General features: G+C 39.4%; 1 protein-coding gene across 4 annotated transcripts in view; it reads left to right on the top strand.

Moving 5' to 3' along the window:
* Positions 1 to 25,557, top strand: part of f (espin protein forked) — a 438,384-nt gene that overhangs the window by 182,740 nt on the left and 230,087 nt on the right. The window contains exon 1 of one of the 4 annotated variants that reach the window (XM_083132571.1): positions 11,856 to 12,096. The exons of the other annotated variants lie outside the window; for them this stretch is intronic. The gene's annotated coding sequence lies outside the window, so the exon portion shown is untranslated. Of the gene's footprint in view, positions 1 to 11,855; positions 12,097 to 25,557 lie in introns of those variants that run through there. 4 annotated transcript variants of the gene reach the window in all.

Here is a 25,557-nt window from a genome sequence, read left to right as displayed (position 1 = left end):
CTTTCTTTTTCTTATTCTCTCTTTCTTTTTTCTTTTTTCTCTCTTTTTCTTCTTTTCTCTCTCTCTTTCTTTTTCTTATTTTCTCTCTCTTTCTTTCTTTTTCTGATTTTCTCTCTTTCTTTTTCTTATTTTCTCTTTCTTTTTCTTATTTTTTTCTCTCTCTGTGTCGCCTCTTTTCTTTCTCGCTTTCCTCTCTCTTTTCTCACTTCTTTCATTTTTCTATCTTTTTATCACTTCTTTCATCTCTCTTTCTCGTTTCTTTCATTTCTTCTCGCTCTTTCTCTCTCTCTTTCTTGCATGTTTTCTTTCCCTCTCTCTCTCTCTCTCTCTCTCTCTGTTTCCTCGCCTCTTTTTCCTCTATCTGACCCCTTTCTCTCTCTCTCTCTCTCTCTTTCTCGCTTTTGTCTATATCTTGCGTTTGTAACTGACCTGAGAGTTTAAGGTTCTATATTTGTAAGAAGTTAAGATTTTTAAAATGTTTGTTACTTCAAATAATGTGCAAGCTGTCACAGACAACTATAGTTAGATTGATACAGTTGTGGTTTGAACTTGTGTATATGTTTAGAAATACGTCATAATCTGTTCGTGTTGACCTCACTTTCTTATCTCAGCAGAGGAAGTGAACCCACCTGAATGTTTTTCACCTGACGACAGACTCAGTTAAAAAAACAGGTGAAGGTGAGAAGTCAACAGAAACGTGGTAACGGTTAATGGAATGACCGAATAGTGTAATTGGTAACTGTTTTCGTTTCATTCTGGCTATACTCGGAAATAATAATTAAGTACAGAAACTTTCGTGTATTTAAGTTTGTCTTGTCCAACGTTAATTCTATATGCAAGTGTGTTTAGTGATTGTGATGTGATTTAATATGCAATAGAATTGTTCCTCTTCAGGCAGAAACGTAAGCAAATCTGTGCCTTGCTTGTAAGTCCACATACGATAGGAAATATAAGTGATTATAAAACTGCGTTTAACTTTGAAAACAGTGTTGTGTTTCTTTTCTACCCAGCAAGCTCTGATGATTTGCAAAGATTCTCATGTTCCCCACTAAAGGAGTAGCGGACGAACTTTCTGACGAGTGGTGTCCGACTGGAGTACGTTGCACGTTCTATACCTCTTTATCTCTCACACACACACACACACATACACACATATACACACTCTCTTGCGTTCTCTCTTTCTCTAAAACATACTTGATTAGGAAACTCTGGTTTGATTGAGCATCGTATTATTAACCGACATCAAAGCATCAAACTTGCTTTGAGTAGTCTACAATCTGTGTTCCGTGAAGGCACTCCGAAGTGAATACTATAGAATACGCGCTCGCTTCTTGTAATTAGATATACAATGCGATGGGTATCTTGATCATGTTGTGATCTTCGTTCATTAACTGTCAATAAAAGTAAATTCCGCTATGTCCTGCTTACGTTTCGTCGCTCAGAGTGTTGGATGCTGTGAAGATCTTCATAACGAGGGAAGGGTTTTGTGAACGAGCTCTCCACTCCAGGCAATAGGTCAAGTTGCTTCCCGTGCTTGTTTCCTCATATTTACAAAGGAAATGAGCTTCCCAGAGCAAACAATTCATTGTCTCTGTTTGTTTTATCCCTCCAAGCACCTGTGAAGTAATTATCTTTGTTAGCGATGCATTATCCGCTCACAAGTGGCTTACGCATAAACGGTTGAGATGAGTGAGGAGTCACTGACGGTTGACAACGTTTCGTTCTTCAGCTTTTGAAGGTTATTCAATTTTTCTCTAGCGTTTGTTTCATTCTATTTTTTGTTATTGAGCGTCGATCAGTTTGGACAGCAATTCGACGTCACTAAAGGAAAATAATTGCATATACTCTGTCCAGGGTATATCTGGAGCAAGGCAACGAAAACAAGTCTCTCAGCAAGTACTGTAGTGACTCGAGAGGTCTTAGGCCAATGAACTCGTGAGAGGGAAGTGAGTGCAGCTACCAGACATTTGCAGAAGCTCCGCCAACTCGCACTCATCCCTTCTCTACCGTTATGGGCGACTTTGCTCCACAGGTTCCAGGGACAGAGTATAGAGGAAACTTGGTATTTTACTTAGCATTTCTGCCACTTTTGGCTAATCACGAAGATGGATATGATGATATTGATGCTGGGGAATTCACAAAGAACACACATGTCGTGACCGGGATTCGAACAAGGGACCCCTGGCGTCGTAGCGCGTTGTGATAACCACTGTTAGCACAATATGTGCTTATGAGATATCGAAAGGAGAACTGCTACCCTCCGGTTCAGTACATCTTATGACCCAGGGACGGATCTATATGATGTGGGCCTCTAGGCTATTCTTTGTTTTGCGGCTACCGACATTATTATTATTATTATTATTAATATTATTTTATGTGTATTTTATATTACCAAGTAGATAGTGAATACTTTTTGAATAATATATCTTCTAAAATGGAATACGACAAATATCTAAATTCTAATATTTCTAAAAAAGGCGAGAGGTTTAATAGCTGAACTTGTGGAAAACAACAATGATCTTATAATGATGTAAAGAAGGTAGGATCTATTGCATTACTGTATAATTAATTATTCAACTTTCTAATTTTGTATCTCATATTTTGACTTAGTTATGTTCCTGGTTGTCATATCGTGCTCATCACTGAAATAAATATATTATTATTATTATTATTAGCAGTTTTGTTATCCTGGTACTTCACCTCCATTAATTGCATGCTCTGTATTAATGACACTTGTAAACTTCAAAACACACATCTGATTAGACGGGGTGTAAGGGGTGCTCTTCCACGTAGTGCACCCAATAGTCAACCTCACTTCCTCGTAGTACACCCTGGACTGCAGACTAACGAGGCTCTGGCGACTGGCCCCATGGCCAGTATAATTTTGTTTGTGTTGTCCTGTGTTTTGTCATTATTTGTGCTGAGTGCTCATTTACAGCCTCGGCTTTTAACAAAAGTCAGAAGATTTTAATATTTTATGATTTTAGTTCTGCAACGTTAGAGTTGTTATGTGTAACGATAAGGGGCTGGACTCCGTATAATGTGACGGGTGTAAAATAGCCTTAGTGCTGACGCACCCAAAATTTTAAATTCAAAAATTTGATTAGACATTAGTCATTAAACTTTATTTTCGTTTATAAGGGCACTATGCATATGAGCACACAACTAATACCGCACACTCACAGAAGGAAAAGAAACCGACACCACATTACGGTAGCCACGTGTCCGTGAAATGAGAAACAAGACTGTTGATTTCAAAACGTCAATATCTCTACATTTGACTTTGAATTGTTGGCATTCAAAATGTTTACATGCCTTCATGAAATAGGCAAGTTAAATGAATTTTGCTATTATCAAAATATTAAGGAACTTTAGTAGTCCATGCTGTTTGTCACTTCTGCTCCTTCAGTGTCCTAGGATAGCCTAGTGTCACCCCCCCCCCCCCTACTAACAACCATAAAAGGACGAGGAATATCGTGTCTTCTTGACCGGAAGTTTTGCTACTTACCCGTTTCCTCAATTGAAGCCAATTCTCATATTTCCACAAGACTTTTCCCCACGAGCCTTTACTTTCATATAAAATGATTTCTCTCGACCTTTGAAAGTGGTCATCTTTCTGTCGGCTCCTCTTAAGTATGTTACCTCCTTAGCCACGATCTCCTCTTTGAGAATTCGTCTACAGAACGTGGTTAATTTTCCCTCTGCTTTCACTGTCTTGTCTGGGGAATGCAATCCCGGGATACCGCTACCTTTCCGTCCCGAAATCTCTGGATTGCAAGATTCATATCACGGATATTAGAGAGTATTTGGCTTACGTATGTCTCTTCTATGCTTAGGGTAAGATACGTTCCTCTTCCAGCTTTTGCTTTCTTTAATAATATGAATTTTATCTTACTTTCTTCTCTCTCAGCCGGTCTTTGTGGCGGAGTGGTTAGCGTAGCGAATCTGGGCCTGGGCATGGTTGTTCTTTGTGAGTGTCCCTATACGTCAATGTCACAATATCAAAACTCATCCTCATCGTCGCGATTAGCGAAAGGGTCATTCCATGCCAAACGATCCAATGGTGGTTGCATGATCCAAATTTAAAAAAGAAAAAGAAAAGACTTCATTATTCTAAGTATGGGATATAGTTTAATCTTACTTTGCAACGTCAGAAATTAGGTGACATATGTTACCTCATATTCACCAAAACGAGTTGAATCTAAAAGTTGAGATTTTTACTGTGAGTTAGGTTCATGCAGGCCTTCCTTTGTGCCAAATTTCAGATTTTTTCAAGAGGACCCATCTGAGATATTTAACCCCGAAAACTGTTAAAATTCAATGAACGGCCATGTTTGAGCTCATGCTGTAAAAAAGGGTTGCATTTCTAAGCACTGATATTTTATTTAGAGACACCCTGCAGTCAGGTCTACACGTGAGAAAAAAATCAAGCCTTAGACTAAACCCCTTCATTGAAAAAATCGGGCTTAAAAATACAATTTTTTAACTATTGTTACCCAAATTTCCACCATAATTTTCGTACTTACGATGCAATTTCAAGCAAAACATACTTGAATATCATAGACAGTATACTTCATTAGCTACAAAATGAATTTTGTTTCAGGTCTCTAGCTTTAATGGTTTTTGAGATATAAAGGTTTCTGTATACTGCTACATGAGCAAAAAAAGCCATGCGCCATGTTGGAAAAATGGCTGCCACAGGAGAACCAAAGACAATTTTTGTTTTTTGAACATTGGTTTTGATATCTAGAAACATGTACAAACGTATGTACTAAAAATGATTTTTTTCTAGAATGGCCATGCAACCAATTAGTTTAACATTGGTTCATTTGACATGGAGTGACCCCAAAGTGTCAGAGAAGCGACGTAAAATAACCAAGTTCAATCTATCAATGATCTTACGTGATGCTACTGACCCACGCAAGCCACGACGCCAGCAGTTCTGGGTTCGAATCTTAGCGCGTGGGCATTGGTGTTCTTTGTGAGTGTCCCTTCATCAATTTCATCCTATCATCACTCATCCTCATCTTCGCTATCTGTCAAGAGTGACAGAAAAGCGTAGTAAAATGAACGAAATCAATCAATCAATCTCTTCTCTAGCATGCTGTTGCCTTGTAAACAAGCACCCCCTCTCCCACGCTTGATATCCGGTGGAGGCACAAGGTGGTTCGGATCCCAATTTGAACTGTAGGTCCAGTCCAATCCCGATTAGCCTATCTGTGCATAAGTGAACTTTATAAAAGCAAAACTAAAATAGAGTCTCTCCTCTCTCGAGAATTCGACTTATTACTACTACAGCCGCATCAACTTCGCCAGTACAGGACAACAATGCACCCATTATGCATACTTCCCTTGATAGATAAGGTTTAACACAGTGCGGGGGCAAAAACTGCAAATAGGGGCCCCCAGGCACTCCAAATCGTCGCCACTGTGCACGCTTTAAATAGTCTAGATCATAAGTTCCGACTTTTGGGAGGATTGATTGATTTGCTTTATTTTACTCTTCGGTTTTTACCACTTTTGGCTAATTTGCGAAGATAGGGATGAGTCATCATATGATGAAATTGATGAATATACACTCACAAACATCCATGCCCAGGCCAGGATTCGAACCCGGGACACCTGGCGCCACGGGGGCCGAATGTTGGTGGGGAAGCACTTTCTATCCCCCCCAAAAAATTCTCAAAAAGTACATACCTTACGCATAAAACATATTGTTGTCAATCTTGCCTCGCCATATTTATGTTAAGTTGGCGCCTCTGGTCTAGACAGCTGTAGTAGTAACAAGTCTATACAGCAGGAGGCCTTAGAAAGAGTGCTTCGCGGGCTAACAGCAGACGTCGCTCGCACACTGTTGCCGATACTCTCGTGTCGTCTGCTCCTCAGCCGAACAAACAGGCCGAGGTAGCAAGACGCAGAGGTCACTCACCCTTCCAGAAGGGTGCAGCGAGCTAGCTGTGGCAACCGGACTCGCTCATTCGCGGACCTGATTGGTTCTCGCAGACACACACCCATATTGTCGTCTGCTGTAAGCCCGCGAAGTGATCTTTCTAAGGCCTCATGGAGTATATTTCTGGAAAGAGAATAGTGTCTTGTCCCGTAGTTAGGAACTTTTCAAGCAATAGCTCTAATGAAATAGTCGCCATCGTTCTGTAATGAGAGCATTTTATGTAAGTACAAATTCACTTACTTTTTTACGCCTTCTTAAGTTTTAAGTCCACTTTTACGCACGCTAGGCTAATTGGGACTGGACATACAGTTTAAAGTGGGATCCGAACTAGTATGGACCTCCACTGAGAATCAAAAATGATTACAAGGCAACGATGGTTAACATATCTTAAAATACAGTGTTTATGAATTAGAATCTTCCAACCACTCGTCATACATGTTTCGTAATAACTTGGAGCTTTCACACTCAGTAATATCTCAAATAGTTTCTGAATTGTGTCTATTTTTCCGTGCTGCATTTAGCCATAAATACAGGTCATGGGAAACCTACAACGACTTGGGTTTGGTCGTGCTGGCCACACGTCACCCCGTGACTGTTTGAATGATCGCTCACCTCTGGTGGGAGTGAGGTCGGCAGTCGGCAGTGTTGCCACATGAAGGGAAATTTCCCTTTTGCAGGGAAATTCGAACCGAAAGTTTAGCCAAAAGGGGAAAAGGGAATTTCGATGAAAAATGTCACAATTTCATGGAAATTTTAAGACTTCTGACTTTACATTATTACGGTTTTTGTTAAGTTCCAGTTTCATATTAACATTTTTATTTCTTTCTGATCCTTATTATTTCTGCTTCCTTGAATATAAGCCTGTATCTATTTATATTTCTCTTAAGTTTATTGTACGTCGCTTTCCTGTATCTTCGGATAATTGTAACGATGAGAATTAACGATTTAATGGATTCCTGACCAGGATTGAAACCTGGGACATCTGACCACAAAGCAATTAAGCCGACATGTATGTGAAACATTTGTGTAACATTTTTTATTCATACGAACATGGACCAACGGAAATTTTATTACTGCTGCTGCTGCTGCTACTACTGCTAATAATAATAATAATTATTATTATTATATTTGTTTAGGTGAAGGGAAAAAGTAGTCCAAATAGGGAAATTTTGTCCCTTGGAAAGGGAAATTGTGCCCTCAGATTGTGGCAACACTGGCAGTCGGTAGGGTATAGGCCCCTGGTCCTCAAAGGCTGTTGCGCCACGGTCTATTGTTATTATATTTAGCCATAATAATAATAATAATAATAATTTCTCTTTCTTTCAGGTAAGTGAATCATTTCCAACAAGAATCTTCTTTCGGTAACAGAGAGATAGATGTTCATAGAAAAGGTAACTTTCGCTGTGTGGATTCGAGACACAGGTAAGTGCAAAATATTGACCCCTCCAGCACACGGCTGACCCTAGATATTCAATGTGGATGGACAAATGCAGTCTATAATGTTATCCGAATATTGCACAATGTTCATAGTTCGGATATCTTGCATTGGGGTAATCTCAATTACGAGTTACTTCTCTGAGATACAAATCTTCCCCAAGATTCGAAAAATATGAAATTCTTCAGGTACGGGAGGGCAAGCCTTTGGTAATCAGGTTTTCCCGGGGAAGAGAAACGCCGTAGACTCAGTTTTCTCCGTTGCCCATGGAAACTGCGTCCATTATCAAGCTTTCTCCTCCTCCGCTCGTAAAGTTATGGTAAGGGATGCTGAATTTTCATTTCCCGTAGAATGTAAGTTTTAGGTTTCGATCTATTTGCTGTTTTAAGTCCACTTTGTGCACAGTCAGGCTAATCGGGACTGAACCTACAATTTAAAGTAGGATTCGAAACTCCACCGGGTATCGAACCCGGGACCCCTTGATTACAAGGCAACGAAGCGCCATCGGGGTGGCCCTTTTAGGTGTCAACAGAACAAGAAACCACTGCCCTTCAAAGGTGCATGTATGTTGAAAAGGCGCCATCTTGAAATAACAAAAATGGCGTTCCGTAGCTCGCTTGATCAATGTTGCAGCCTTGGGGTCGTTTTGTAAATAACAGTTGATACCTTTCGTAAATTTTACCTGTATACAGTCTATTATATAATTCTTGTCGGGCTTTCAATGTTGTATACCTAGAATAAGATATTTTTTTTTTGGAAATTACCCTGCCAGCTTAGTAAGTATTGTTACAGGGTTGCTGGCACTTTAAATTGTCCGCTAATTGTAGAATCGCTCCTATGCTATCACTGGAATTGGAAGCCGAGAACGTCAATGGCAAGATCGATTAAAGCGTTCTGCTACCGAGGAGCCTATGTGTGTTTAAGGAATGACGTTTTGCAGATGTTTTCTGCTTAATTGCCAACTATTACCTTTGACAATGGCTGTGCCATTCGGCTATTTGTTAGGAGCTTATATTCTAAGCTAGCTAGGCAACCTGGAAGCCTGAAGCCTAGAGAATAAAGTACAGAAGAAAAATTGATCAGAAATTGCGAATAAAGTTATCCATTTCAATGAGATGATGATGGTGAGTCTGGAGGCAACGTGATTTCTTATGAGTTGGCAACCTGATTTCTTGCGAGTTGGCAACCTGATTTCTTGTGAGTTGGCAACCTCATGATTTCTTGTGAGTTGGCAACCTTATTGTTTTCGAGTTGGCAACCGTATTGTTTTCGAGTTGGCAACCTGATTTCTTGTGAGTTGGCATCCTGACTTCTAGTGAGTTGGCAACCTGATTTCTGGTGAGTTGGCAACCTGATTTCTAGTGAGTTGGCAACCTGGTTTCTGGTGAGTTGGGAACCTGATTTCTGGTGAGCGAGCAACCTTATTGGTTTGGAGTTGGCAATGATTTCTTGTGAGTTGGCAGCCTTATTGCTTTGGAGTTGGCAACCTGATTTCATGTGAGTTGGAAACCTAATTTCTTAAGGAATGGCGTTTTGCAGATGTTTTCTGCTTAATTGCCAACTAATACCTTTGACATTGGCTGTGCCCTTCGGCTATTTGTTAGGAGCGTATATTCTAAGCTAGCTTGCCTACCTGCGAAGTCTGAGGCCTAAAGAATAAAGTACAGAATGAAAATAGATCAGAAATTGCGAATAAAGTGTATGGACCGTAGTGCGCGCGGAGCCGTCATTTTGTTTATTTGTGTGCCAGATGGATGGAATCTTCTTAATTTTGCCACCAGAGGGCAATAGCATCGGTTACGCAATGACGTAACAAGGAAACCTTGGTGCGAAGTCGCAGCCCTTCAGGCAGCGCATTTTGGATTAAAGTTATCCATTTCAATGAGTTGATGATGGTGATTCTGGAGGCAACCTGATTTCTGGTGAGTTGGCAAAGTGGTTTCTGGTGAGTTGGCAACCTTATTGGTTTGGAGTTGGCAACCTTATGGCTTAGCAGTTGACAATCCTATTGCTTAGGAGTTCTCAACCTTCTTTCGCAGGTGTTTGCAATCTGACTGCCATTGGCTTCCTTGAAGATGAGAACTAGGAAAATGTGTGTGTAAGACCACCTTCCATAGCCTAGGACCACGTGTCATAGCCACTGTAGCCCACTTGTATCCCAAAGTGAGAGTTGACTGATTGGAACGCAGCAATTAGCAAGCGAAGCATTTTTGATGCTCACGAGACAAACAGCTTTCGTTAACCCCACCCCCTGCGCACGAGACGACACGAAGTTAAGTCATCTGAGAAGCATACCTGCCCCGCGTATCTTCTTCACGCACCCGCAAACAAGCCGGCAACCCAAATTTTCACTTACATCTTGTCAACGGAGCCGAAAAAGTAGACCGCGAACCCCTTTTATGGTGAGTGGCACTTTCTTCCTTCGAGCCTTCTCGCACACACACACGCACTCACACGCATGCCTGTAGGTTAACCATTCCAAAGATTTCTGCCCGTAAAGCTGTTGTTCTGCGGCTCTTCTTGACCAGAAGGTAAACCTCATTATGCAGTTCTTGGGAGAATTATAAGAGGCGCAGTGTTGCCACAATCTGTGAACAAAATAACCTTTGAACGAAGAAAATTTTCCCTTTTGGTCCATTTTTCCCTTCATCTAATGAAATCATACAATAATAATAACCTTGTATTAGTAGCAGTAGTAGTATTCGTTGCTACGTATTTGCATATATATGATTTGATTTTATATATATATATATATATATATATATATATATATATATATATATATATATATATATATATATATAGCATCGCTTTTCTGCTACTGTTTCTCTAATCGCGAGTACTGTAACTGAACTAAATGAAATTGACCGTGATGCCAACCTCCATATTTGAAAGCGGGAAGTCCGGTTAGATTGTTTGATGCAGTCAAAAACATCTTTAAAGATAGTTGCCATCTGGGGCTACAAGTCGCTTCTTTCTTCCGGCCCTAACTCGAGAAAGACCTAACAGTTCAATTCAATTTGGGGGCTGCACAGGGGACAATCCCCTCCAAAAGTCTTTGAATACTCACCATGAGAAAGGTGAACGCCGAACGAAAGACATGTGTCCAGGTAGTTGACAGCTCGGGCTGCAAGTCGCGCACTCCAGGAGGGCCTATCGTGAACAGATACACCGTATTTGTCGGCACAAAAGACGCATCTCCTTCATTGTACACATTTTTGAAGAAAATGTTTAATCACTGAATAATAATATAATTGATTTACAGTATTTCAAATATAAAGAAATATATAAGTCTACTTCCAACAACTAACTTACCTAATCTAAAGGCTGGTTTCCATTGGTCGAGTGAGCGGGAGAGTTACTGGAACGAGTTACTGGCTTCTCTGCTCGATTACACACGTTGTACTCGACTCTAGCAAAGTGGGATTGTGGGTGAGCTGTTTGGTGTTCTTTTGACAGAATGAACCCAAGCTCTGAAACGGTTTACACACTTTTTTTAACGAGAAATGAATACAATAAAAGCACGAGAATTTTCGATTTTTCTATTTTCAATTTTACTTCTACGCCAAATACATCAAGTCCCATATCCTGCACTTATGGTTTCATTCGTTCGTAGTTTCCTTCGTTTGTTCCTATAATCGACACACATTCCATGGACACTCATATTCACGGTAAAGTTCTACAAACTTTATGTTGTCGAACTTGGGCCACCTCCTATTCATGGTTGATTAAAAAAAAATGCAAGCAAACTCACAACACAGACTCTGTACTCTCCCCAGAAAGCGTTTACATTGACAGTGGCCTGTCGAGTTTACGCACAAGTGAGAAAATTGATGGGGAAGGAAGAACTCTGTCGAGTCGCTGTCCTCCGTGGACAGCCACTCGACTGTCCTGACTACTGGAGCGAGTACTGGCAGCTCGGTTCGCCCTACTCAACCAATGAAAACCAGGCTTAACTAGGAAAGAATACATTGTAATCTTCATGAAACTCAAGACATTCATCTCAAGAGCAGATGAAGAGTCACTTGAAACCTCTTCTAAATCATAATCCGAGTCCTCGCACAACAAATTGTCCTCTGTATCATCCAGTGCCTTACTAATGGCACACTTCTTCAATGATTTAACCACTGTCTTAGTTTTCACAGCATCAAAGCTTTGACCCATTCACAAACTTCCTTCTTTCCGATGCTGTAACCTGAGTAAAGACCTAATTTTAAAGGAAAGTGCATCTTATACGCCGCCAAACACGGCAATCGACAGCAGGACAGTCGTAAAGATTGCCCAGGCCGGGATTCGAACCAGAACAACGGCCGCTGTAAAAGGGAAATTTCCCTTGGCAACACTGCAGAGGCGCTGCAGTCGGAGGGGGAGTGGTCAAGGTGCTCGAGGCGGTTGACTGGCACACTTCCTGACCCAGATACAATGTCAATGGCAACAGCTTGGAACATTCCGACGGCTCCTCGAGAGTAGGCCAGACATGGAAGAGATGCGGGAGGTTTCGTTGCATCTTCCGAAGTGGTGTTGAACACGTCATCCGCTCAAGTGCGTGTGTGCGTCTCACGGAAAGTTTGCTTTTCGTCGCCCGCGAAGTGCCCGCTGTTATGTTTGCAATCCACTGAGTCTAGTGTGTCAAGAAACTCTTTACCTGTTCCGTTCTTGCAAAGGATTTTCTTCCACCTTCAGTTCCTGGGAGTCACCTCTCATCCTACTGGTAAGTTTCTTCATTTTGCAACACCCTGTAGAATTATTGTTATCCATTGGCTACGAAGGGGCATCGTTTCTTTAGACCATTAGGCCAGGGGCCCCAGGTTCGAATCCTGGCTTGGGTCTGGGTGCTCTTTGTGAGTGTCCCTTCATCATATCACAGTCATCATCATCTTCGCGATTAGCCAAAGGTGGCAGAAAAGCGAAGTAAAATAAACCAAATTAATGAAGGAGCAATACAGTGAGTTACTCCATTCATAACATTCAGGCAGTGTTTCTTGAACATCCACCACTAAGTCGAGTGTTATTCTTTTAAGAATGCTGAGCCAAAGGGGGTTATGACCCCTAACAACCCACCTTAGGCACGCCACTGCTCCTGAAGTCTTCTGATTTGATTTCAGATCCACTGTATGCACATACGGCCTAATAGGGACCGGACCAACAGTCTGAAGTGGGATCAGAACCACTATTATCTCCGGGCTTCGAACCTTGGACCCATTGATTACAAGGCGCCTACGTTCCCACTGCCCCAGTGATAAACATGCAATGCCTAACGTAAGGAAAATCATTACTTGGAACGAAATGTGGATACAAAATAGCTAAAATCTATTTCTAAAGCCACATATTTAGTTCAACAGAAAAATGTTGAAGATGAACATTTTCATAAAACTTACAGTAAAGATCGAGCTGTAATTCCTACTTTTGTCATATCTTTGTTGCTAGTTCACCATTTAATGTAAACGTTAATTTAGCATATTTTCAGTACATAAATGCCGAAACAAATATATATACTAAAAAGAGGTAATTTAAGGTTTAAAGAACCAATCTTTATCCCATTAACCGCCAAGCAATAAATTTGATCAATGATCCACCGCACTTTTATGATAATTACTTATTAGAGAACCGTAAGATAAATGAGGAAGAACTCATATTTTAAAGCTTTGTTTTGGTTTTTAGGTCCACTTTATGCACAGATAGACTAATCGGGACTGGACCTACAGTTTAAAGTGAGATCCGAACCACTATGTGCCTCCACCGGGTATCGAACTCAGGACCCCTTAGTCACAGGCGAAGACGTAATGTTATTCTTAACTTTGTAGTATTTATGTTCACCATACACTAAACCTGTGCTCATAGTGTGTAGGCATCAGTGGCGGAAATTAGGGGGGCGAGGGAGGGGGCAGTTGCCCCACCACTTTTTGCCACTTTGCTCCCGCACTATACTAAACCTTATATACCAAGGGAAATAAACTGATCTTGTCCCCCTCCAGTTTTGGAACCCAATCGCCGCCACTGTGTGTAGGGTAACGAAGGTCTGGCAATTGGAGCAATCTGTGCTAATGTCTTATACTGAAGGCATAGGCACATTTCATAGGTTTTCTTAACCTGAAAAGCTGACACATTTTGCAATACTCAAAAGAATATCTTCAAGTGCTACTAACACATGCAAATCATCTACTCCACTGTTTGCAAGCATTCTGTTTTCACGGCGACAGATGACTGCATTGTCGCTGGTGAAACCAAGATCATTACATCAAATGATCGCACAATGTTTGGTCCAGTGACATTAGACTAACATTATACTAAGGTGAATGACAGGTATTTCTTTACCGTCGGATAGTATGTGGTGAATGCGGATTTCTTAAACGTATCAAAACGGTGCTAAGGTTTTATGGCCACATAAAAATGCATTTAAGACTGCATCAGTGAACACGGAAAACTTGTTGTTCTCTTTTTAATGTGTCGTTATTAAAACGATCGTTTTTTTTTCTTAAACCAAGCAATTAAAGTTGGCTTAAAACGGATTTGATAACTAGGTCTGCTCACTCAGGATAAGTTAAAGACGCGGCCTTTTTATTATTAAGGAGATTAATGTCAGAATTCGTGACACAGACTTACATTAGAGAGAGAACGTGCTTCGATTCGGGAGTTATGAAAATCTTGGAGTTTAGTCTTTAACATGGAAACATTTCGGATAAGTGAAGCTACATGAGTTTGTGAAGAGAAGGACTCAGAAAAAGTAAAAATGTTGATTTCTATATTGTTGGAACTCCAATAATGTAATGCCACAATTGTTGGAATACATTGTTGATGTAATTGCTGTAAGCAACTCCCCCCCCCCCTAAACAACAACAGCAGTCACATTGAGTATTTACCATTATTTGTAAAGTTACTTTTACCCAAAATTAACATTCTTTTTTCATTTACTTGCCCGAAGAGTAACAGTGTTTGGAAAGTTACTTCTTACATTTACTAAGCCCCAAAAGTAACAACATGTTAGCACATAGTGTGTTTCGACGCCAGGGGTCCCAGGTTCGAATCGCGGCCTGGCCATGGCTGTTCCTTGTTAGTTTCTCTATATCATGTCATCACTCATCCTAATCTTCGCGATTAGCCAAAAGTGGCAGAAAAGCGAAGTAAAATAAACAAAATAATCAACTGTAAGTAACGTTATTTCGAAAGTTACTTTTTACAACTACATTTTCTTGGCTCAGAAAGTAACAGTACTTGGAAAGTTACTTTTCATTTGTATGTACTTCCCCCAAAAAGTAACTAAGTTACATTCTCGTTTGAGCAAGTTACTTTCTCACAATTATCTTTAGTTTTGAAAGTAACTAAGGTACAAAGTCGCTTTTTTCTGCACAAGATATAATTATTGCAACATGTTTTATGCATAAATAGCAAGCGAGCTGGTATTTTATTTCACTTAATAATAATAATAATAATTAACATATATTTTCAACAAATTATAATTAGTATAATACATTTTATACGTAAAAAGATAGAGATAATAATATTCAAAGTAATGTTATTTTTTAAAAAAGTTTTCCTTTGGGAAAATCGTAATTTTGGCTATTTACTATTGATTCAAGAAGCTATGACGTGTCTAGAATAATTACCGGAGATTATATTATATACTCTTATGTCCTTAGATGTTATAAAGTAAATACAATTGGCACTGCTGTGGTGGATTTGGCGATAAAAAAAGTTACGTTTTTCTCTGAGAATTTTAATAACCTTGAATTCGCGCGTTCAAGTAAATATGTTCAAGTTGTTGCATAAAGAAAATTTGTTTTCAGGAAACGTTAACAAACTAAGGGCAACTCCTAGTTTCGTTACTATACATACTTAAAAAGTAACTGGATTAAAGTGATATTTACATGTTTCACATTGTTTATATTTGGTTACAATTACTCCATCAACTGTTATTAGTAACTTGTTATTTCGAAATACTAGTAATGAACACATAATAATCAGTTTTTGTGCAGTACAACAGTGAATAACATAGCAGGCTCGTGCTGTATAAGCCACTGAAAAGACTGTCGTATAAAATAACGCTGAGCATGTGGCTGAACACTCATTCTGGTGCAAATACGAAACTGGTGTTGTAAAGCGCCATCTTTGATGTACTTTTACACCAATGACTTTGGATGAACACAAAGTGTGGAGGTTTGCTACACTATAATTTCATGTGGTGTTGCACCAATTGTGGTGGTTGTCATGTTGCCACCAATTTTGGTGACAGCAAAGTAGCATTTTTTTGAAGGGTGTAAATCCCAAGAAACTGGATTTCGTGCTAGAAACCTTCTAGGGATCGGCCTATAAATTCCTGCCCTCCGACTCCCTAGGATATTGGCTTGGGCAACTAGAAAGTAGCCTATTTTGCTACTGGCTTCTTGGCTTTGGTGCAGCCAATGACAACACATTTCAGTCACGCTGTGGCGTACATATTTACAGAAACGCTGCCCGGGTTTCGAACGGGATACCTCAGACTATGTAACTAAACTAGTGACAAATGTGTACATACGTGTAATAATAAAGTTAACATGGTACTATTATAGTATAAGGGAAACACTTATAAATCATATATTTCGCACTTTTTTACATTGCTAACGTACTATTTTGGAATGCGGAACATTTCCTAAGGTGAAATAATGCATTTCTAACTAAGATAATGTCTATTTCTTACATTTCCGAGTACTTACTGTTACTTGTTATTTCGATTCTGTAACACATTATGACGGGCGATAGCGTACTGGTTCAGGGCGCGTTGTGAGAGTGTTTTGTCGATTTATGCAATGTTGCAATCTCGTTCACCAGAAACTACCTACTTTCATGCCCGGATTTAAAATTATGCTAATACGTCGCAAACCACTGAGGTTAGCCTCACAAACCATTGACGTTAGCCCCAAAAACCATTGACGTTAGCCCCAAAAACCATTTTCCATAAGGTTAGGTTAGGTAAGCATAGTTAAAAAAAAAATACTCGACAAGTCGTTCTAGTGAAAACACGGCGAGGCTGAAACACTGACTATGGGGTTGCGTCATCTTAACACACGGAACATTGTACTCTCGTGCAGAAAGCAAATGGCGGCAGCAGAAACAGCGTGTCGGACAGAGATTTTTGCAGAAAACGACATGTTTTTGCATTAAAATAGATCAAAACTACATTCACGAACTTCCACAACGCTACAGAAAATGAATTCCGTAAGTACTTTCTCCTGTAAATTTGAAGAAATCCGTTTCCCTTATACTGTAATGTTACCGTTATCATTAACTGAATTTGGCTTCGAATCTGACCTTTGTAGAAAAATGACAGAAACATTTGCTTGTTTAGTTGAAATCCGACTGACTAAAGTACTGAAAGATCTCTACCTTTATGTTTTGGATAATATGGAGGATGAATATAGACATCAGACTTGTATGTATAAATGCATGACTCTCCCTATTATGTAAGCATATCGAGATATGAAAAGTAAGTTTTGTTGGTCTGTAGAGGGTCAAGGCCTTGAAATTATTTTTCTGATTTATGTCGTCAGACTTCTAGATGCAATGCAAAGAACTCAGATTCCTCTATGAATTTAGATAAATTTGCATTGCAACTGTGCTGGTGAACCTAGAATTGTTTTTAGAAAAACAGTGCTGCCATCTTTTGTCAACAATACCTAATAACTTCTAAGACTTCTGCATGTCAAGAAAGTCAAGAAATTATGCTTGTGGTCAAAAATTTTTGCTGTTTTTTACAGTATAGTGAATTTACATTGTTATATACTTGATAAAATTGAATATTTGGAAATCTAAAATTGTATTGAGTTGTGGTTGAAATTTGTTCACTTTGCTTCTTAAGAATTACATTCTTATATGCGTGAAGTTTTGTAAAAATATTAATGTGGCCATTCCCCATCCAAGATAAAGGGCCTCCCCGATGGCGCAGTGGTAGCTTCGTCGCCTTGTACTCAATGGGAGGAGTCCCGGGTTCGATACCCCGCGGAGGCTTATAGTGGTTCGGATCCCACTTTAAACTGTAAGTCCAGTCCCGATTAGTCTTACTGTGCATAAAGTGGACTTAAAACACCAAATCAACCAACCAACCCATCCAGGATGAAGTCTGAAGCATTAATTTTTACATGCATTAAGCAAGTCTAAATCCCGTGTTAAAATGAAGCTTCAATTTTCATATTAACCAGCCTTGTGATAGGGGTTTTTCATTGAATAAAAATATATGATTTGTTAATTTCCAATTATACTCAAGTAGGGGGCGATTAAATACATGTTAAGAAAAAGGGTAAAAAGGTCAAGAGAAAGGAAAGAAAAGTCATGAAAAGGTCAAGAATTTTGGATTTGTTATCTTGGTAGACACCCTGGAAGACAGAGGGAAATAAGTTTGAAACGAATAAGAAAAAGAATGCCATTAATAATTACTACAATTGCTCAAATGGAAAAATAGTCTGACTGAAATTGAAGAGCTTGCACTAGAAGGTACATGCCCCAAGTGACAGAACAATATTAACTGAGTCCGAGGCCTAAGCGAATATTTGCATAAAATTTGTCTCCAAGGTAACTGCACTCCAAGAGACAAGATGTGTGCATAAGTAGCTTATGTCTACACTAGAAAGTTGCTCATGATGTGTCCATCAGCTTCTGTAGTTTGCAAAACACCATACATATACGTGAAGCACATTAGCAGTTTTGTGCTGCATATAAAATCATGATTTTTGTGTAGCATCAGCGTGTTGAAAATCCTCAAAAATATTTTGAAGACGCGCCATTATCTTCCCTGTGGGCACCCCTGTCTGTCCCACTTGCGAGTGCTTTATGAGGATAGAGACACGGGTCGGCAACTGTCTGGGGTGCCTTTTATTCGAGGGCGGTGGATTGTAGGAACACCAGGGTGAAAAGCAGTGATGTGCATCTACGCGTAAACAACGATAGTCTACATTCTACACGTAGACTATTTTATACACGTACATGACGTAATCTATGTAAACAACATGGCGAAAGGTGATAACTTAGCAATGGGCGCCGTGGAAGTAAACGAAAATTATACTGCTTATCAGTTGCTGATGTGTGAGGAGAACTTTCCATACGCTCCCTTCCAAATTCGAACAATTTCTTGCCTAGGAAATAAACCTAACAAGTAAATATTCTAGTATTTTATGGGAAAAAGACTAATGTTGCCTCACGACTGCCATCTGTTGTTTTTCTTTGCAAACTATTTATCTTCTTCCATAGTTGATGATAGAAGAGACGAGAAATTTTGTTGTAAATTGGATTCTTTTCAGTTCGTTAGGAACCAAATGTCACTTTCCTTTCATGAAAGCCTTGGAAATTAATTTTAATGCACTTTAGATTGTCTACGTAGTCTATGTAATCCACAAGTAGACGTAAACGTATAGTGTACGGCATATCACTGGTGAAAAGTTAAGGTGTAGCAAGGTAGAAGCCTGAACCGCTCCTAGATAGATAGCCCTTCTATGTCAGGATGATAGTCGTGGGGATTCGAACCCCCAACGCCCGACACGCCCTTGGTAGAAGCAACTGCAAGGAAACCGCAGGGAAAGAAGGAAGTTAGCTCACAATTCGACAGAAATGCAACTTTTCTAGGTCGGCGTCACGTGCTTCCGTTGGAATCCGAGCCGTTCGTCTCATTCACTGACCTCGATATGATCACGCTCGGGCGTTCTTCTAGAAACGGCTATAAAGCATTCGGAGCTCTTCTTAATGACGTTTATATCTCGCGGTTCTTGGTTCAATGTCCCACTTAGAGGAAGCGATGACTTCGAGGAAAGTCATATTCATTTTAGCCGCTCATGGCATTGGCATTGAACCTAGTCACAGGCGATTGCACAAGAGGATTCTTCAGCTCTCTACGTTGGCTGTGATTCTCGGCGTTCTGTAGCTACGCAGAGGTTGGAAGAAAATATATTTTTGTCTTCAAGCCGACCCACGTGACAGGGTGGTAGACTGAAGCCTGGGGCATACAATATACGCCTATAGAAGCCAATATTTTCACAGGTCTGGAAAAATTACACTTTTGTTCCTTGATGTGAAGTCACAATATTACTACACACACAGAGAACTAAATGCATCATATCGATTGATGCACCAGAATGCATCGATTGATGCACTAAAGTGTGTTTTGTAGCTTCTTCGAAGAATCAAGATTCACGTTTGATGCATTTTGGTGCATTTTTGTATGCCGTGAAAGAAACACAAAAGTGCATCATTTGATTCAAGTGAGGATTTCTTTCAGTCGAGATGCACTTTAATGCATCAGCTGATGCATTTTGATGCACCAGCATGCATCTTTTTTGATGATGCACTTAAACGTTTCGTCTGAGCTACATAAAGTCTGTAGCTCGGACCGAACGTTTAATTGCATCATCCAAAAAGATGCATTAAGGTGCATCAACTGAGGCATTGAAGTGCATCTCGACTGAAAGAAATCCTCACTTGAATCAAATGATGCACTTTGGTGTTCCTTTCACGACATACAAAAATGCACCAAAATGCATCAAACGTGAATCCTGATTCTTCGAAGAAGCTACAAAACACACTTTAGTGCATCAATCGATGCATTCTGGTGCATCAATCGATATGATGCATTTAGTTCTCTCTCTCCATGTCAAAGTGTGCCTGAATGTCAAAATCTCAAATTTTTAAAATTAAATGAAATGCTGGAACTTTATCCTATCTTGTGAGTGGACAATCTAAAATTGTCATTTGCATACCTATTATACATAATTGTACATAATTATGTAACATCTAAACAATTATCTAACATAATTCTACATAATTATGTTAGAAGGTAGAAGATATTTTACATATTGTTCGTGTATTTTGACTTTTTGATTTAATTTTGTTTCCAACCCGTGACACCAAACAACAATTAATTTCTCCTTTAGCTTTTACGTTTGCCCCTCAACTCCACTAGATTTTATTTATTTATTTCAGAAATTGAACGCAACAGGTATATTACCCATTTATGGCGTTCATTATGCAATAATTTTGTGATAACATTATTGATTAATTGCACAGATCAAGAGCATATAGACAGAAAGCACATTTAACAAACATACAAGTCTTAGGTTCTATCGTAATTTATGTAATTTTAGTATATTCCTTTTCAAAATTGCGGTCGGGCAAAATAAGTCCACACTGTTTTCTCTTTTGATTGTATCATTAAATGTTTTACACATATTCCAAATTGGGGATATTGCCAGAGCGTTGGGAGGCTGAAGAGTTGCCTTATTGCTCGTAATTTGCTTGTAATTCGAGCTGTGACAGGTCGAAAGGAGCTTCAATGAGATCATTTAAAATTGTGTGGAGGAAAATGAGCTGGTGCATGATGCGTCTGTTGTTGATTGATTGATTTGGTGTTTTAAGTTCACTTTGGGAACATTAAGGCTAATCGGGACTGGACCTACAGTTTAAAGTGGGATCCGAACTATGTGCATCCACCGGGTATCAAACCCGGGACCCCTCAAAACAACTTAACATTCTCTCGTTTACTTTTTCTTTGTGTGTGTGTGTCACTCTATACCTACTACTTAATTTCGTTGTTGTTCTTTATATGATGTATATGCTGTATGAATGGACGTCCGGAAGGGGGGCCACGGCTGTCCCCATGAATGTTAACGTAAAAATTGTATATTTCACACATAATTTCATTTCAGTCACAGTAATTTATGTTAATGATTATAAATTCGTTGAAGAAACATGATAATTTCAGACTGAAATAGTGTTTTTTTTGAGGAGGTATCACTATTATGGGGGAAAATATACCTCCTTTGCCCACCCCTGGAAAAATCTTGCCGACGTCCATGGCTGTATCGGATCCTACAAGCTGTAGCGTGCCCAAGGGAGGTTGGTTGTGGTCCTACCCCCCCTCTCTTTGGTCCAGTATTTCCAAAAAATGAAATCAAAGCCAGGAAGATATCTCAAAATGGAGACTGACCACTAAAAGAATTGTACGTATCCTCCGCCCTTTCGAAAATCCTGGACATTCCACTGTATGCAAGGGATATCAAAGTAGAAAGTAGGTTCACATGGATCGTCAAAATAGATCAGTATGAATGGTGTCTGTGTCCTCAATAGGCATAGGTAGCCTATTAAATATTCAGAATGTCCGAATTGTATAGGCTCAGAGGCGACACTTCAAATATTGAAATAAGGAAGGCACATTGTGCACGGAATACCCTCAATACATCCTTCTGAAATTGATTATTCGGTACTTCCCATGTAAATTATCGTGGTTACGCACCGTAAACACAGTTCCATCTAATTTCCCCTCTTTCTTTGTTGGAAGAAACCGATATATCATGCGTGATTGGATAACCTGGACATTCCACCATTCCCTGATGTTTTCAAACAAAAAAAATCTTTCCAACGAAAGTATTTCTTGAAAGGAGTATCCAAGCATGAATGACCTCCTTCACACGCATTTTTTCACCCTTTCCCAGTTTTCTGCATAATAAGCTTTAAGATGTCTCCCCGATTGCGCAGTGGTACCGTCGTCGCCTTGTAATCAAGGGGTCCCGGGTTCGATTTTCGGTGGAGGCACATAGTGGTTCGGATTCCACTTTAAGCTGTAGGTCCAGTACCTATTAGCCTCTCTGTGCATAATGTGGACTTAAAACAACAAATCAATCAATCAATCAATAAGCTTTAAGACAGAAACATTATTGTGTATCGATGTTATTCGTGCTAAAAATGCCGGTTTGTACTATAATGGGACGAATAGTTGTGCTATAGTTAGTAGGTACGTATATCTATTTCTCAGTACCAGTCACAACGGAGTCTCTCAGGGTATGTACAGTCACCATCAATAAAAATGGGACACCTAGATCCTGAGCGTTCAAAATACACGTAGTCTCCGGCAATAAAAATGGGACACCTAGATCCTGAGCCTTCAAAACACACGTAGTCTCCGGCAATAAAAATGGGACACCTAGATCCTGAGCCTTCAAAATACACGTAGTCTCCGGCAACAAAAAATGGGACACCTAGATCCTGAGCCTTCATAATACACGTAGTCTCAGGTAATAAAAATGGGACACCTAGATCCTGAGCCTTCAAAATACACGTAGTCTCCGGCAATAAAAATGGGACACCTAGATCCTGAGCCTTCAAAATACACGTAGTCTCCGGCAATAAAAATGGGACACCTAGATCCTGAGCCTTCAAAATACACGTAGTCTCCGGCAATAAAAATGGGACACCTAGATCCTGAGCCTTCATAATACACGTACTCTCAGGTAATAAAAATGGGACACCTAGATCCTGAGCCTTCATAATACACGTAGTCTCAGGTAATAAAAATGGGACACCTAGATCCTGAGCCTTCATAATACACGTATTCTCAGGTAATAAAAATGGGACACCTAGATCCTGAAATACTCGCTTCCCTACAAGGCGTTACGTGTGTTGCCTAACGGTACGGCGATAAGTCGATCTTAATAGTAAATGTTCAATGGCAACTTCTACCACGGGCGTACAGTTCGGCAACACACGTAACGCATTGCAGGGAAGCGAGTATTTCAGGATCTAGGTGTCCCATTTTTATTGCCGGAGACTACGTGTATTATGAAGGCTCAGGATCTAGGTGTCCCATTTTTATTACCTGTGAGTGTACAATTTAGATTTTAAAATTCCTCTGATCTGATTTGCGGTGCAGCGAAACTTTCTTTAAGACATTGAATATGAGACGAAAACATCAGAACTCAAGAGAGGGAGGCTAACGAGTCTCTGGCGTCAGAGCTCGCACTTACTTGTGTCCTGTTCGTATGTGTTTGTGATTGCCTTTTCACCAATTTCATCTTTTCACCATTCATTCCCATCAAAACGGTAGAAAAGCGAATCAAATCAAATCTCAAGAGAAGAGAACTGTTGTGAAGAAATAACTTCTGCTAGGTGCAAGTAAATCTGGTGCATCACTCACTCCCTTCCGGTATTTATTTATTGAACTCAACAGGTACATATATATTTTTACAGAGTCCATAAACATGGTGAATACAGTTACACATATTTTTCTGTAATATGTTTGTGCTTGCAACCTTTACTATACAATTTTATACACAAATTATGTGTTTAAAGTCAATGCATTAATAGTGGCTTTACTGAGTTCCCTTAGGTTCATAGAAAAGATGCCAATTGTCTTATTCTTGATTAGCAATTTATTGTAACTTGTACACATTATCATACTATTAAGCCTTGTTTCAATGATATGAAAAACTCAATATGCTGACCAAGGCAGACATGTATTTTATTTTAAAACATAAACTAAACGTAACGTTTCAACCGTCTAGCAAGGTCTTCTTCAGGCTCTGTACCAAGTACAATAGAGTCTGAAGAAGACCTTGCTAGAAGGTTGAAACGTTACGTTTAGCTTATGTTTTAAAATAAAATAAATTTCTGCCTTGGTCAGCATATTGAGTTTTTGTACACCTTCTCCGTAATGGAGATGCCTTTACAATTTCCGATCTAGCCTTCTTGAGAAGTAAAAGTTCATCCTTGTGTCTGGTGTTTGTAGATGGGATTCGAAAATTAATTTGGGAGAGTAGATGTTCAGCATATACTTCATGATTTAACAAATTTCATAAGAATACTATTTTGTGTAAAGTTCTTCTGTGACACAGATTTGTAAACCGACATTCATATATTAGGTTGTCATAGTAATGAAAAGGTGGGGAAAACCTTCTGAACTTTGTACTTTACAAATCTAAGAATTCTTGATTGGACTTTGTCAATTGCTTCGCTGTACTTTGCTGTGTCTGTATTCCATATAACAGATGCATATTCGAGTTTCAATCTTAGATATGAATAATAAAAAGCTTTTAGTGTTGCAATACTCTGAAAAACCCTCCCCTGTCTAAGAAAAGATTTGAATCAAAGATGACCCCTAAATCCTTGACTGTAAAATTGCTTGCAATAGTGTGGTTGTGTATTTGGAGTATATATTACACAATGGCATTTATTGATATTTAGTGTTAAATCATTTATTTATTGCCCACGCTTCTAGTTTTGTAATATCATTTTGAAGTTGAATACCTACTACCATCTTGTTTACTTATTCACCTGTAAAATTTCAGGTCATCTGCAAACAGCAATTTGTCTGAATTTTCAAATGAATTCGTTAATAAGTAATGTGAAAGAAGTGACTAGGTTGGACCCCTGAGGTGACTCATACCGTATGCTTGCATATTCACTATAAAACCTTAGTGTTGTGGTCAAAATTAATGATAAATTGTTGAAAGCTAGAGAAATATTGATGAGGAAGTACCCTTCCTTCATCTTCATCAATTAACAAATCACAGCAGATGCTTGATAAAATATGCTATTAGGAGTGGAAACTTTGACTGGCCTGTTATACAAACGGGAATAAGGAAGGCATCAAGGATGCTTGCGGTGAGAAAACCAACGCAATATAAATATAAATCTTCGAAATATTTGATTACACAATTTCCACAGCATCATCATTACGCAGATGAAGCAGCGAGATACATTATCATGGTATAAACATCTCTCTTTCCTTGTGGATATCTTTTCTGCGTGCAAAGACTTTTCAGAGAGCTTTCGCGAAATTGATACATTTATAATGAACTGTCGACTGTTGATATTCAACGTGAGAAAAACCCGAGACAAAATCCCGAGGCCATTGAAAAAGAAAGTGCCTGAACTGAAGTTACAGGGTTCTTCCACTGTGGAAGATCCAGGGATAAATGAACTTCTCCCAGTCGCCCTACATTCCCCCAGCACAACAACCTGGCTTTCTCTTAGTTGCAAACTATGTTTTATAACAGCGAGGAAGGAGGAGTGGGCAAATTCTTAGATTTATTCCCATCTCCTCTCATCTGACTAATTTTTTATATATATTTTATACAATCATTACCCTTATGCTTATCGTTCAAGTCGTTCCAAAGGATTATGTCTACGTGGGTGGTGAAAGTGGTCTCGTGTCAAGTTTGACATCCCTGTAGCTAATTTGTAAAGAAAGGATGGGAAAGTACCCCTCCCAGTTGCTGTAGATGGGAGATAGTTTCCATAATATGTTTACGGATCGCTTAGACCAATGTAGGAAGGTGCTTGTTGATACCGGAAGTGTTGTAACTCCAGAAACTTGAAGACGTTTGCAATGGGTACGCTAACCCGAAAATTTGCATGCAAATCTTATCTTGTTCTTGCTTTG

Source organism: Lepisma saccharinum, chromosome 12, assembly GCF_977018435.1.
Source record: "Lepisma saccharinum chromosome 12, izLepSacc3.1, whole genome shotgun sequence".
Lineage (NCBI taxonomy): Eukaryota > Metazoa > Arthropoda > Insecta > Zygentoma > Lepismatidae > Lepisma > Lepisma saccharinum.
The sequence above is the reverse complement of the archived record's forward strand: the minus strand, read 5'-3'. Positions and strand labels throughout refer to the sequence as shown.